Here is a 14,528-nt window from a genome sequence, read left to right on the forward strand (position 1 = left end):
TGCTCATCACAGTCCATACTCTATGAGTTTGTGTTCTGCGTCCTACATACATTGTATCCTAGGCCAACCAAAATTCTACACCCAAGATGGCTTCTCAACTACCAGAAGACCGTAAAGGAGGAAATGAGGTTATGAATATCCTGAAATCACCAAGCTAAAAACTGGAATTAAAAAATCAATTGATATAAAGGGTAGGTTGGGAGGGCTACAGGACTAAGATAAGAAAGACAACAACTCAAAGTAATGAAGACCATCGGTAACTAACCGGGTCATTACCTCCTCACCAGTCTTCCTCGTCCAGTCGTTACTCTATAAGTACCCAAGCAGAAACATTGATTTGATTCCAAGACAAATAAAACAACACAATATGATGCAATACCTGTGAATATCAAAGTTAACATTTACTGAAGAGAATACGTGAATATAAAAATATGCAGATGTCCCACCACCCAGCTGGAGACAATAATGGGTCATGAAGGTAATGGGGAGCATAGTCCAAGTTGTAGCACAGCAGATATCCTTGAGTCGGTCACCCTTAAAGGCTGCCCAGGAGGTGAAATAGAATTGGAGCTGGAAGCGTCAGTCCTACTAACTAATACACAGTAGCAATGCTGAGCTTATTCCACTTGGATAAGGAAGAAGTAGATGGCTTCATACCGCTTCCCGCTATACCAAATGTAACAAATAGGCAATCGGTCTTGCGAAAAGAGGTGGTTCTGGCTATATAAAATGGACAGAGCTCTTTCAACATCCAACATATATAAACCAGATTCCTCCATTGACTGAGGGATTGGAAAAAAGATTGGAAGAATGAAGTCTTCTAAACCGTGAAAAACAAGGTATTTTAGGAAGAAAAGATGGGCTGCCCAAAGAACCACTTTATTTGGAAAACAAAATGCAGAAAGGGGGGCAGAAGCTACCAATGCTCCGATCTCCCCAGTCCTCCTTCCTAAACAAATGGCCACTAAAAAGCTTTGGCCGAAAGGAATTTGAAACTTGTAGTAAGCAGAGGTTCTAAGAGTTCCTTTTGGAAAGCCTGAAGGACTAAATGAAGGTCCCAAGAAGGAGCTGGAGAGCGGATTCATGGACGACAAAGAAAGAAACTTTGTAACAGCCGAGAGGCCCAGGGTGCAACAGAAAGAGCACCAGAACCCCTCTGGGGCTTGAATCATGCCCATGGACTTCTCAAAGCTGAAACCTAAAAGGAAGCAGTCCCTGAGGAAAATTAGGGCTCCAACGAGGATCACACTTATACGGAGAACGTTTCTTGAGGTGCACCAGGGTTCAAACGTTTTCCAATTATTCCTATCGGATGAGGACGGTTGAATGGTTTCTGCAACCTCTGCCGAACAACCCAGAGATACAAAGGGTAACCCCAGGTTGAGGCATTTCAAAGGGGATGGAGCCAAATGAGGGAGTCTGGCAATTTCTGATCTACCTTACAGTATGGGCCAAACATTTGCAGAAGTGGGTAAAAGCATCTTCCACTAACGGGTACCACCAAAAGAATTTCCGCATGGTCATCCTGGATCTCTCTCAGCACATACGGCATTAATTGGAAGGGAGGAATAGTTTTTACTTATTTAAATATTGTGAGGTCATGAGCACTGCATATGAGGTGACAGTTATGGTTTGCACGGCAGAGGTTCTAGTTTTTGCTTGCTCATCTAATAAGGCATGGCTAATTTCAGATAGTTTACAGTTTAGTAACCATAATTTAATTTAATAGTTTACTTTTTAAAAAACGTATGCCAATGCCTTCAGAGATGAAACAATATCTTTACATCAACAAATATATTTTTCTGTAATTGATCTATTCTATACATCTTGTCCCTTTGTATTCTCCAATCCCGGATATGAATGGCTTTAGGATGTGCTGAAAGGAGGATAGCCCTAGCCTGTGCACAACCTCCTATAGCACTCAGACTTTGGCCTACGGCTGGGCCTTGTACTCACTCCTCCTTTGCATCGGATCCCCCTTCAACTGTACACAGCAAGATTGGTCGATTTTCGCACAACCTACCGCTTGCCCAATTTTGCTTCATGGCCGTGCAAAGCAGAAGTTCACTGTAGGCTGTACGCCCTACTTCTTGCATTTCCAATCTCAGCTAGAACTGTGTGATGGAAGCAAGTGCATTCAGGTATTCATACGGAGTTCTGATTGCAGACCGTGCTGCAGCCATTATGCAGACCAGATGTTGAATCTAATCTGCAAAAGCTGTTTGGGGTGGGGGTGGGGGGGTAGGGGGGGGGGGGGAGAGAGGAAAGTATCTGCCATTTAGGATCTTCTCCGACAGACTTTCTTTTTGGCTTCAGACCCCAGGCTTCGGTACCTGGCATTTGGGAATGACCACTTCCACAAAATGTTTCGCTTGCTACCAGCCAACCAGATCAAACAGATGCACAAATCCTCCCAAGATCTACAAATTCTGCATTGGAAGATGGTAAACCATACTTTTTTTATTTTTCTATTGAATCCGTCTGAGGATTTGCAGCTCTACTCTCCAGAAGGATCTATATACTAACAGTCATAATAGACCAAAGCCCCTCTTTCAATAACCCTTTGAATCTTGCCAGACAATGCTTTGCTACACAAATGTCTTAAAAGCTACTGATCAGATTTCAACCAAACAAAGCAACTGCATACTTTCTAGTAAAGTTCTGTGTTCAAGCAAGTTTGGAGAAATTCTGTGCAGAGGTTTCTGCAGCAACAAATTTATTTATTTTTCTCTTCTCCATTGTATAAAGAAAAACAAATTGTGCGATTGCAGCATTGATTACCTGTACATACATTCCAAACAAATTATAAAATGTCATTTGATCAACAGAAGACAGTCAAGTAATACGTTATGCACAATAACCAAGGAATCATAATTTAAAGCACAGCCAAGTATAACTCATCATTTTTTGGACTTGGCTTAAGGAGGAAATTTCAGTTTGAGAGAGGATGCGATCCAGGAGGAAAAAGGGCCCAAGATCCTTTCCCCTTTTTTTCTGCCTTTTCTGCATCTCCTATCATATAATGCCTTTTCTAAATTATATACGTGTAGGAATCATCCCTTCCACTGCTGGAAGGTTGGAGGTTGAGGATCAAGCCAAGCTGAAGCAACACATAACCCAAGTACTGCAATAGCTATAAAAATTAGTTCTTCACCTTCATTGCCTGCGGAGTCATATACCCCTAATAACATCAGCTGTGGTGTCAAAGGAACATCAACATTAAGAATCTGCTTGTAATTTCACTACCAATAGATTCTATACAGTTACAAGTGGCGAAGATATGCACTAGATCAGCCACAAATATTGAGCATCTGGAACAAGTGGACCCCTCAGTACTACCCCATTTAACAATTTTCGCAGGTGTAATATAGAAATCGTATAAAGTCTTAAGATGTTGAGCCTGCAGATTGGCAGAGCACAGTACAGTGTCCCACAGTTCTAGTGATCTCAATAAGCAAGAATCCTCGACTCCCAACCTATCCTGCCATTTCAGACTATGTTTATTCAAATCATCTGGCACACCTCCCTGCAAACATCTATATATTTGTGTAATTGAGAGTCTGCTATTGCTAGTTAGTAAAGCCATCAAAGGTACTTGTCCAAACCCTGCCGCACCACCTGCTTTTTTTAAAACAAACTCTCAAGATGTAAAAATGTCCCGGGGGCCGACACCAAACCTTTCTTTAACTACATCAAATGATCTTATGTGCTCCCCAGCTAATAAATCCCCTATCCTGTATATACCACTCTTACCTCACCTTGCCAGACATGTATCTTGCAATGCCCTGGGCAGTTGGCCATTCCCAATTATCGGAGAATACCGATTGAACCTACCTACCCAGAGTTTCTTCCTTATGCCTACCCAATTGGGGAAGGCAGCGATCAATACCTTGAAGCGTGTTTTCTTAAAGTAACTTGCTTCATAAAATTTCAGGAGACAACCATTAGCTCGAGCGCCTTTCAGTAGTTCATATATCGTTGGTACTTGTCCAGGATCATTTTTAATTTTCCCCATTATAGGGGTAATGTTTAAATCCACTATATCCATCCACATTAGTCGAGATGGTAATTCCTAGGTAAACTGCTTTTTCAACAGTTATATTCTCCATGCCTGTAACAAACCTATTTGTCGAGATCTGCGTTTTAGCTTTATTTAATAAAAAGCCAGATTAGGTCCCACAGCATTCAGCAGTACTTTCAATACCTGTCATTGCGCAGTCTGGGTCAGATGAAATGATAGCCACGTCATCAGCGTAAGCCAACAGCTTGGTGTCACCGCCTTGCAGACCAACCGGAATAATTTCTGAAGAGGCCTCCAGATGCCTAAGAAGGTGGTCTAAATACAGGGCAAACAATAAGGGGGAGCAGGACAACCCAGTCTTTGTTCCCCTGCCGATTGAAAAAAGGGCAGTCTCTACCCCCATAATTTGTAATCTTGCTACAGGGTTAGCGTACAACTATTGCTTTCACAAATGGTTCCCCTAGGCCATAAGCCTTAAGGGTCTGCCATAAAAAAAGAAATCCATGTCACCCTGTCGAAGGCCTTCTCAGTGTCTAAAAAAGCTACCCCCATAGGTTTAGCAGTAGCATTAAAGAGGGTAATTATCCTCCTAACATGATCTACAGTTCCTCTATCTTGTATAAAACCGTGCTGCCATACTGAAACAAGATGGTGCATCACAGAATTCAGACGCGAGGCAAGAATTTTGGAATAAAGATTAGCATCACTGTTTAGCAGCGTTATAGGCCTATATGAGCCTAAGTTTGTTGGGTCTTTACTCTTTTTTAGAAAGATGAAGATGTTCGCGATACCCCAGGTGTGGCCCCTTCCTTGATCTCCTGAAATAACCTAAGCATAGGACGGTGTATCTCGCCAACGAATACTTTGTAAAACTCTATAGGAATGCAGTCAGTTCCGGATGCCCTGCCTGTTGGGAGGGCTTGTAAGGCATTATAAAACTCTTTGTGTGATTTCTGCCCAAAGCCGGGCAACCTCCTCCAGTGGGACCCTTCCAGTCGGTTTAAACTCCTGCACTTCTAGATTTGATAGGTGACCTACACCAGATGAAACTGAATACTGCTCTTCATAAAATTCTCAAAAAGCCTTTCTAATCTCAGCAGGCTCTGCCACGACTTTACCCTGCATATTTCTAATCCGGTCTATATAACCTGCTGAAGCCTGCTGTCTAGCCCTGATTGCCAGTAATCTGCCCACCGTCCCGCTATATTGATAACAATCCTGCCTCTTAGCAGAATATTTTCCCGCAAGTCTCTCAGTATTAAAATCGTTCAGGTAGGCTTTAGTAATGTTAATAGAACTCAGGATTCTTGACACTTCCCCACCACATGACACGGTACTAATCATTTCTGTTTCTAGACGGGCAAACTTTTGATAAAACTGTTTCATCTGTTCCGCCTCTTTTTTTTTTTTTGCTCACTCAAACAGCATTGCAGGATCTCACCTCTCGCTGCCGCTTTAAAAGCATCCCAGACCATACCTGGAGGGGTACTACCACTATTATCAAAAAACTCCCTAATCCAGTCCTTCATATATCCAATAAATGTATGATCTGTGAGCAAAGCCCTCTCAAAAGTCCAGCTAGAATCTTACTTTCTTATGCCTTTTACTGAAACCTCGAAGACTATCGGGTTTGATCGGACATAACTCTGGGGAAGATTTCTATTCGTGCCTCTTGTAGTATACATGGTTAAAAAGTAGTCCAGTCTGGCAAACATGCCATGTGGGGCTGAATAAAAAGTATAACCAGGCTCAGGAGCTCCAAGTTTAGGCCAAACATCTACCAAACCAATATCCATTACAAGATTTTTAAGCGCCCTCATCGAATGTGGCTTTCGTCCTTTACTAGTGGTCCCGTCTGTTCCCGGATTGCCTCTGAACCCATTGAGATTCAGGTCCCCACACACCACAAACGGGGCTGGCCAAGAATGCAATTCGTTGGACAGAAAACAGAGTAGCCCTGGATCATCTAAAACAGGAGAGCAAACTGTACTTAATGTAAAAGAACCAGTTATATACCTGCATTCAAATAATACCCATCTACCATTCCTATAAACCGCTTTCCTACCAGGGTTAATAACACTGCCTTTAATGAGAACTGCAACTCCCTTAGTCTTCACATCTTGTGTAGTGTATGCTGCTACCTTCAGCCCCAGGGAATTAAGAAAGTTGCTATTGTTCCTGGCGATGTGAGTGACCTGGAGACAATCGATACCTGCCTTTAATACTTTGAGATCTTCCTGTTTCCTTCTCCTCTTGGCCGCATCATTGAGCCCACATATATTGACGCAATACGAACTTTAGCCATGGTTCCCCATAAAAATTGTTTCCAGCTGTTCTACCATATCTGAATTAATACACATATTGTGCTGTTCCTGCAAATCGTCTTGTATAGCCTTCCTACCGAACTGCCCTCTGATCGTTAGTAACCTTATTAATTAATACCCATAATATGCTTCTCGCTTCAGCTGCAATTTACACTTCACGTTATCACCATACCCCACCTTTTCCCCTCCCTTTCCACCACCTCTTCTCTCACCCCCACCCCCCCTTTAGAGGCAGCCAGACCAAGAAAGGTCTGCGTGATGGAGACAGGAAAAAAACATCATAGCACTCCTTCCCCCAAAGCACTTTCCGCACTTTATTAAACCCAAAGTGTTGAAGAAAGAAGCGGAGGGAAGAGAGTGAGACAGAGGAAAGAGAAAGAAACACTTGGTAGGTGAAATGCATATATAACCTTTTACTAAGGTCTGGAAGAAAAAGAGAAAAACATTTTCTTTTTTTTTTTTTTTAAAACCTTTATTTTCAAAAGTCAGGACACAGCTATTCAGCCGACAACCCGGAGGTTCGGCAGCATCGATATATAGAAACAGAGATGCGTCCCCAGTACCATGAAAGGAGAAGTGCAAAGGTTCAATTTTAATTAAACACAAAAACGCACAACAAACCCCAGCAAGGCAAGAACACTGAAAGCCCATGATGAGCCCCCCAGGGGAGGCCGGACCCCACTCATCTAACAGTTACAGTACAAAGTAAAGAGGAAGAAGAGGGACTGTAGAGGCCAAAAAGTCCATAAACCATACTGGGCTGGAAAGAAGGTTAGGAGGAAAGCTGTTCCTCGGGAGGATCCAGATCCGGGGCAAGACATATTCCCCCCCTGTATTGATTCCACCGCCCCCATATGGCGTGCCACTTCCGGGGGCGGCCTCTAGCGCAATAGACCGTCTTTTCCCTTAACATACTCCAGTCCATATTTTCTTTCCACGCGGTCAATGTGGGGGGCCCCGCAGAGCCCCACAATCGCGCGATATCTCTCTTAGCGACCATGTTGCCCAGTGTCACCCATTGGGTCTGCGCCGCATTATGATCAGTGGGCCCCCAGACATTCAGTAGACAACACCGCGCTTCCGGCTGCATAGCAATGCCCGTCACCTCCCCCATCACCGCATGGACTCTCCTCCAAAATTCCGTGATGACACCACATTCCCAAATGATATGCAGGAAAGTACCCACCATACCACAACCCCTCCTGCATAGGCCGTCCTCCGAGAATCCCATGTGAACCAGCCTTGGCCCCGTCACATACACTCGATGCAGTATTTTAAGCTGCACCAGCCTCAGACGCGACGGGATCGCAACCTCCTTAGGAGAGGAAACAGCAGACTGCCAATCCTCGTCATCCAACTCGAGGCCATCCCTAGCCCACTGGTCCCTCAACCCCAGAAGCATATCCGCCCGGACGTTGATCAATTTCTTATAGATGAGCGAGATCGTGCTCTCGGGCATATGGCCATCAAGGACCCGGTCCTCCAAAGGAGAGGACTCAGGCACCTTCTCACCCTCTATGAGGACTGATCGGAGGGCGTGACGCACCTGAATATAGCGGAAAAACTCAGCTGGCCCCAGCTCATACTCCTTCTGCAACTCTTCAAAGGACTTCACCCTCCCCTTAATCAGGACATCTCCGACCCTGGAGATGCCGATCAAGTCCCATTTGTCAAAGCCTTTTGTGTGCCAAAGCCTACCCAGTCTCTCAGATTCAAATAGCGGGGTAGCGAGGGTGAGCCTATTCTTCCAGCCCAGCGAGTCACTTGCCATCTTCCACACTCGCACCGCCACAGCAGTGGGCCCCGTGAGGGACGAGTCCAAGGACCGCGAATACAACGCCCTGTAATAGTTACCACCACGCAGCAACCACCTGTCCATGGCATACCCAGGGCTGAGGGCAGGGCCATAAAACCCATGATTAATCGCACTCAGCTGGGTGGCCCAATAGTACCGTCGGATGTCTGGGAGCGCAATGCCCCCGTCGTACCATGGAAGCGTCAACTTTGCAATAGCTATTCGCGGCCGCCCATCCCAAATCAACGTTCGTTGGAGGCCTTCGACCTCCCGAAAGTATTTGGCCGGAACCCAGTCCAAAGTATTCTGCAGTGCGTAGAGGAAGAGAAAAACATTTTCATTCAAATTACCCCCACACTTACATGAAAACCTCAGACATTTTTTTTTATCTGACCGGGTTTGATCTAGATACTCTGTAGCCTGAATTTGAGGTAAAAAACGTAACCGCCCCTCTTACGATAGTCTTCAGTCTAGCAGGGGAGAGTAAAAAGGCCTCAAAGCCAGCATCCTGAAAGGGTTTGATCATTTGCGAGAGTCACCATCTACACTCTACGGTAACATGACAAAAATCCGGACGTACAAAAAAGGAGGACTCTTTATATTGCCGTCTGGCCTCGGGTCCGGCTTTTTCAAAGATAGCCTGCCTAAGCATGTAATTGCCCCCCCAAAAAAAAAAAATATGGCCCTTGATTGGATTGTATCTCTGCCAGAGTTTATATGTCTGGTGAAGGGGAACCTGTGGACCCTCTGGACTTCCCGCTCCCACCCTGTAAGTTCAGGGAAGGATTCTTTAAGGAGATTTACGATGAAGGAACGCATGTCCTCCCCTTCCAGGCCTTCTTTCATCCCTAAGAAGCGGAGGTTATTCCTCCTCATACGGTTCTCCATATCCTTCAGCTTCCACATAGCATAGGTGAGCGGAGCATCATGGGTTTTAGTATCCTCTTTAATGTCAGACAGCTCCTTTTGGACTACTGTTCTCTCTTCCAGAAAGTTCATCCGCTCGCCAATCTCCATACAGGTTTTTCCGACTTTCCGTATTGCCCCCTCCAGTTTTTTAGTGGCCTGCCTTGCTTTTTTTCCATCAGTCCGGGTGTCAGCACGATGTTTTTTTATAGTATCCAATATCGTGCTCAATGCAGAATTCATAACTATATCCCCTTTGCCTGAGATACACCAGTGGAAGATACATCTGTTCAGTTGTCGATGTCATTGGGCTGGTTTCTCCTTGTGTGCGAGTAGTCCCACTTCAAGCCAGGTCCGCCTGAGTGCCTTCCTTTATTTTTCTGGGTCTCAGTACACCCTTTACCCCCCTTAGGATTCAGCCGTGATTTCGGTCGCATCTGTGCTGTTTCTGGAGCTTCCAAAGTACTGGAGCCGGATGAAGACAAGCTAGTGTCAAGTTCACTGTGGTCTGGATCGGTTAGGGAATAAAACTTATCTGTCACATCAGAGATGATATCTCCTACTGCCTGAAGCAGATCTCTGGGACCAATAACTGCACCCATCCCACGGAGGCCTCATCAATTGGTGGCCCACAGGTTTGAGGGTCAGTCAGTCTCATTATGATCCTTTCTGTTATCACCAGGTTCTGTGTCTATTTCGGTTTCTTTTCCTGCTTCTTTTTCCTTCCGAACCGCTTTACTATTCCCAATGGTATCATCCTGTGTTTCCACATTTACAGAGTTTTCACCCATACCATCCGGGTCTGTACTCAAATTGTGGACAACCATTTCTGAGTCTAAAATGTCCAGGGGTTCTCTTTGTATGTTCAGGAATACTATCTCCAGTTTTTTTTTTGAAGAATTCGGTAATAGTCGGTTGAGGTGGTATAGAAAATGTATTCATCTGATCCCCTACAGTGACAGCCCCCACTTCTTCTGAAGCTTTCGTAATCATCACTTTCCGCCCCACGGTACGCCCAGCCTGGATCCTCAGTTTCCCTACTCCTCCACTCTCTGCTTGTTTTTTGCCGTTGCGAGGCTCATTTGATTTGCCTGCCAGAGCACCATTGCTTAAGGGGGAGTCCAGACTGTTAACTTGGGGCAAATGTATTTGTGGTGAATTTCTGATCGCTACTTCTTTCACTTGCTTTGCCGATTTGGGTGACATCCTCCCAAACAACAAATTAAATCTTGTTATAATGCAGGAATTCTGTAGAGGCACTCTGTGTCCCACTTTGGCTGCAATTCTTGCCAGCTCCCACCAGATGGAGCACAATGATCTTGCTGCCCTCACCAGCCTCTCGCTGCTCCCCTTACCGCCTCTGAATGCAAGAATCCGATATCCCAGCCGGCCTTACAGTCCTGGATCGCCTGCTCAGTCCCAATCCCAGCCAGAACATCCGTATGAGCTCTGAGCGCCGACGAGGCAGGTCCAGATGGAATCCCCAAGTCTGCAAAGCCCAGGTGAGTGCATTTGATTTGCTCGGCAACGCGCGAAGCACATAGCATGGAGCGGGGGAGGGGAGCTGCTGCTACTGTAATCGCACTGCCACCATCTTGCTCCAAAATGGACCAATTCTGAAGCCTGGAGACCCCGATTTAGAAGTACAGCAACAGTTTCCTATGGAAATTATTGCTGAAAAACACAACATTTTAGATTTGCTTTTATTTAATCCTCCTGGGTGGATGAGCACGAAACTGGACATGCTAAACCACAGCTTCTTATGCCATTTCAATTGCACATTTCATGAATATATTTCAACTAGCAAAGAAGTAATAAGCAAACAAAACAAGCATTGGCATAGCCAATAGGTCTCACCTTTGGGACCTTATAAGTGTTTAGTTATCCAGCACAATATCCTTGGTGCAACAACATCAACTGTTGCATGGCTAAACACTTATAAAGTCCCAAAGGCGAGACCTATTGGCTATGCCAATGCTTGTTTTACTAGTTGAAAACCAAGGGAGGAAAACCTGAGCTTTGTCTGTAATTTTACCTAGACGTGTGTTTGTGTACATTTGAAACGAACCATTAATCATGCTGTCAGTTTGGCAACGTAATTATTTTGATCGTTTACTCATTCTCATGATAACCATATTTAGCGCTTGAAAAATAACCTGTCCTGCAGTGCATTTTCATGTGTGTTTGTGTAATTATGAACGATTAAAAACAGTTTTCAGACTCCATATTAACCATACGTGCTTCTAACATGGCAGCCTCGACCACAGTAACGCGACGGGCTTGCCTTTCCTTGGGGCACTACTAAGTATTTGCAACTCAAGCCTGCAAGAACTTCAAGACATGCCGTATCCTGAGCTTTAACACAATGCAGACTTGAATGAGTCCTTTTAAAAGCATGGTCTATCCCCAAACTTGAAATAATAACTTGCAGTGAAGTACAACCTGACTGATTGCAAAACATTGATAAATATGATACTAATCAGGTATTTTGAAGGGTTGTCAACCACACGCCCCTTTCTGACACAGAATCAGTAGCCATTTGGAATTCCATTTTAGGAGTCAAAAAGTATTTCCCACTTCTCAAATTAGAGTGGTAAGCAGCAATAAGCATTTAAATGGTCGGAAAGGCCGAATTATAGCATTGTTGACCGTTAAAATGATTTGCTCATCTGGCCCTACGATATCTTGAGCAGTCTGGCGGGGAGAGGAATCCCTCGTGCAGGCCTGCACACCATAAACATAAGCTGGGCAGATGTTCTTTGAAAGTTTGTTTACATATTAAGTGGAACTAATGCACAGAAGGGGCGTGCACAAAGCAGCTTTAGCAATGGGTTTAAATTTAGAAATGCTAAGAGGAATGTGTACCTACGGTTAGGTGGTCTTAAATAAGTTAAGGTCCCGCCCCCAAAGCTTCAAATAAGGGTCATGTTAGGCAGAGATGGCTAATGCCAGACAGCTGCCTAGCATCCCAAATGCAAAAGGTGGAGATGCAGGGCTGAGTACCATGATGCAGGGGTTGCCAGAGGCCCCTGCAGGCAAGGGACCATTCAAGAGGGACTCCATTCAACCCAAGGCCAATGAATGTGAGACATGGGAGACTCCGGGGTCCGCCAGCACATCCTGCATGGAGGCCCCAGTTAAGTCACTGAGCGTGGGGTGGAGGTACGACATAAGCGATTATCTACGTTAGAAGCCAGCCACACTACTTTATTCCCGAGAAGTATGAACACCAGGGCAGCGGCGCTGTTGAGCACTTTCATGGTGCACTCTGCACACTACCAGGGCAACCCCGGCTACCGACATGCTGCCGGAGAGTCTTGCATCACAAACGGAAGCAGCAAGTGATCACGGCGCTGAGCATGAAAGGAGTAATGTGGGTCTTGGGATGAAAGCCGCGTTATTAAAGTAGGTTCAATACACACACCCATGCTTCTGCCCCGGCCTGCCCTCGTTGTGTCCTTGCTCTCCAAAGCTCCTTTCATGCTGGTGTCTGGATAGCAGTAGTTGCGATTGAACCAGACAGGCCTTGCTCTCGGCAGCACATGCTGATCTGCAGTACTTGGATACAATTGCAGGAGAACAGCTGGGCCAGACATGCGTATTACAACATCCCGGGCAGAGGTGAAAGCTCAGGCCCCGGTATTAGTCTTTGAAGTTGCGTCGGGCCCGAAGCGTCGGGCCCGAAGCGCCGGCAGGTAGCGCGCGGCATTTACACGTCTGTGCTTCTGCAGTGATTGTGTAACCTTTTTACCTCTTCCGCCTCGGCCCTCGGTAATTGCAGAGGTCGTCTCTTGCTGACGGTCAAGCCACGAAGCTATCTCCTGAGAGGAGCGCAAACAGGAAGAAGCCCAAGGCAGACGGGTAGGGGTTGATAGCGCAGACACTTACTGCAGGAGCAGCGGCGCGCACACACACGCAGATAACAAGCCTGGGAGTAGTGCGCACGCGCCGACCTTAACAGATGGTCCCTGCGCACCACTGCTGGCGTTTCACCGTTTGTAAGGGGAAAACAAGCGCGCCCATGCTGATTAAAAACAGATGGTTCCTGCGCGCTACTGCTGGCTCCCGGGAGCAAAACGCTCTGGGAGTAAACCTTTGAAAAGAAGCTGGGACATCCACACGCCTTTGGACAATTGCATACTGAAGCCAGACGCAAAGACCAATAGCGTGTGAGCACAACATGCACACGCTTTGAAAAAAGCTGAAGTGATTCCAAGAGGTCGATTTCCTATGCAGCGTATGCGCTCAGCCATAGGCTCGACCTAAAAATGGCTACTCAATGCAAACCGATTTTTACTATAACTATAGCGTTAAAACAGATTGTGCGATATATGTATATTTATATATGTATACATACACGCAGATATGCAGAGTGTACAATGTGGTTTATTGCCATTGTTCAGAGTGGAGCATGGCCCACATTCATGACATGCAAACAGACAAGAGGGTGATGCTGCCCCACCCCTTCCTCAACAATGGTAAAATTCAGCATATTACACATTACTACCATCTGCACAACTGTTTACGCCATGATGTTCTTTCATCTGTATTTGTTATAAAAAAGAAGAAAAAAACTACACAAACCCAGGATCCCAAGGAGATCCAGGGTATAAACTCTTGCACAGGTTCATGTTGCGAAGCAGTGAAAATCAAGACTATCATGGTACAGAAGATACAAGTCTAAGGGTTAGATGTATGAACCTATTTTACAGTTGCAAACACTCGGATGTGTACCAATACATTTTAGGAGTAGATAAGCTTTCACCGACTTCTACAAAGTGATTGCAACCACATACTGATTCCCTATTTGGAATGGGACTATTGCGGGTGGCCGTTCCACATACAGTATCAGCACGTATCAATGTTTTGCGAGTGAAATCCAGTCACAAAACATTGAAAAAGTGTGGACATTCAAGTTGAGATGGTAAGTCATTCACAAAAGGGAAGAGGTCACCTTGGCACCCTTCCTCTATTTGAATCTTGAAGAAAAAAAAAAGTTTGTTGGTGAGTAAGTAATAGTTGGTGGTGGGAGTTATGGGATGGGAGGAGGAGCACTGCCGACTATAAACTTTTCAAAGAAAGAAAGCGTTAATTTTTTAACACAACACGTTCCTCTCAGGAAAAGGGGCTGCATAAAAAAAAAAAGTCAGCTGGAGTTAAAGGAGATGACAGATAGATTGTCTAGAAGGCCACCACCCCTGTGAGGTCCAACAATTAAGAGTTGCAATCTGAGACTTACGTGATTAAAATTAATGAGATAGATCAGAGTACAACCAATTAAAAATCCAAATTTTACAAACTGACTTATTAGTAGGTCGATAAATTGGTAAAAAGTTTACTGGTCACAAAAATGTTGACATTTCACACATTGGGCCCACATCAGCTATGGTAGTAACACAGAATTTGAACTTTGCATACTAATAATAATAATAATAAATGGCTGACAATGCTTATTATTACACTTATACCAAATAACGTGTTA

At 45.0% G+C, this 14,528-nt stretch overlaps 1 protein-coding gene across 4 annotated transcripts in view; it reads right to left on the reverse strand.

Moving 5' to 3' along the window:
• LRWD1 (leucine rich repeats and WD repeat domain containing 1) overlaps nucleotides 1-14,528 on the reverse strand; it is a 169,367-nt gene that overhangs the window by 57,687 nt on the left and 97,152 nt on the right. The window lies entirely within an intron of this gene.

The sequence above is a fragment of the Triturus cristatus genome, chromosome 3_2 (assembly GCF_964204655.1).
Source record: "Triturus cristatus chromosome 3_2, aTriCri1.1, whole genome shotgun sequence".
NCBI lineage: Eukaryota > Metazoa > Chordata > Amphibia > Caudata > Salamandridae > Triturus > Triturus cristatus.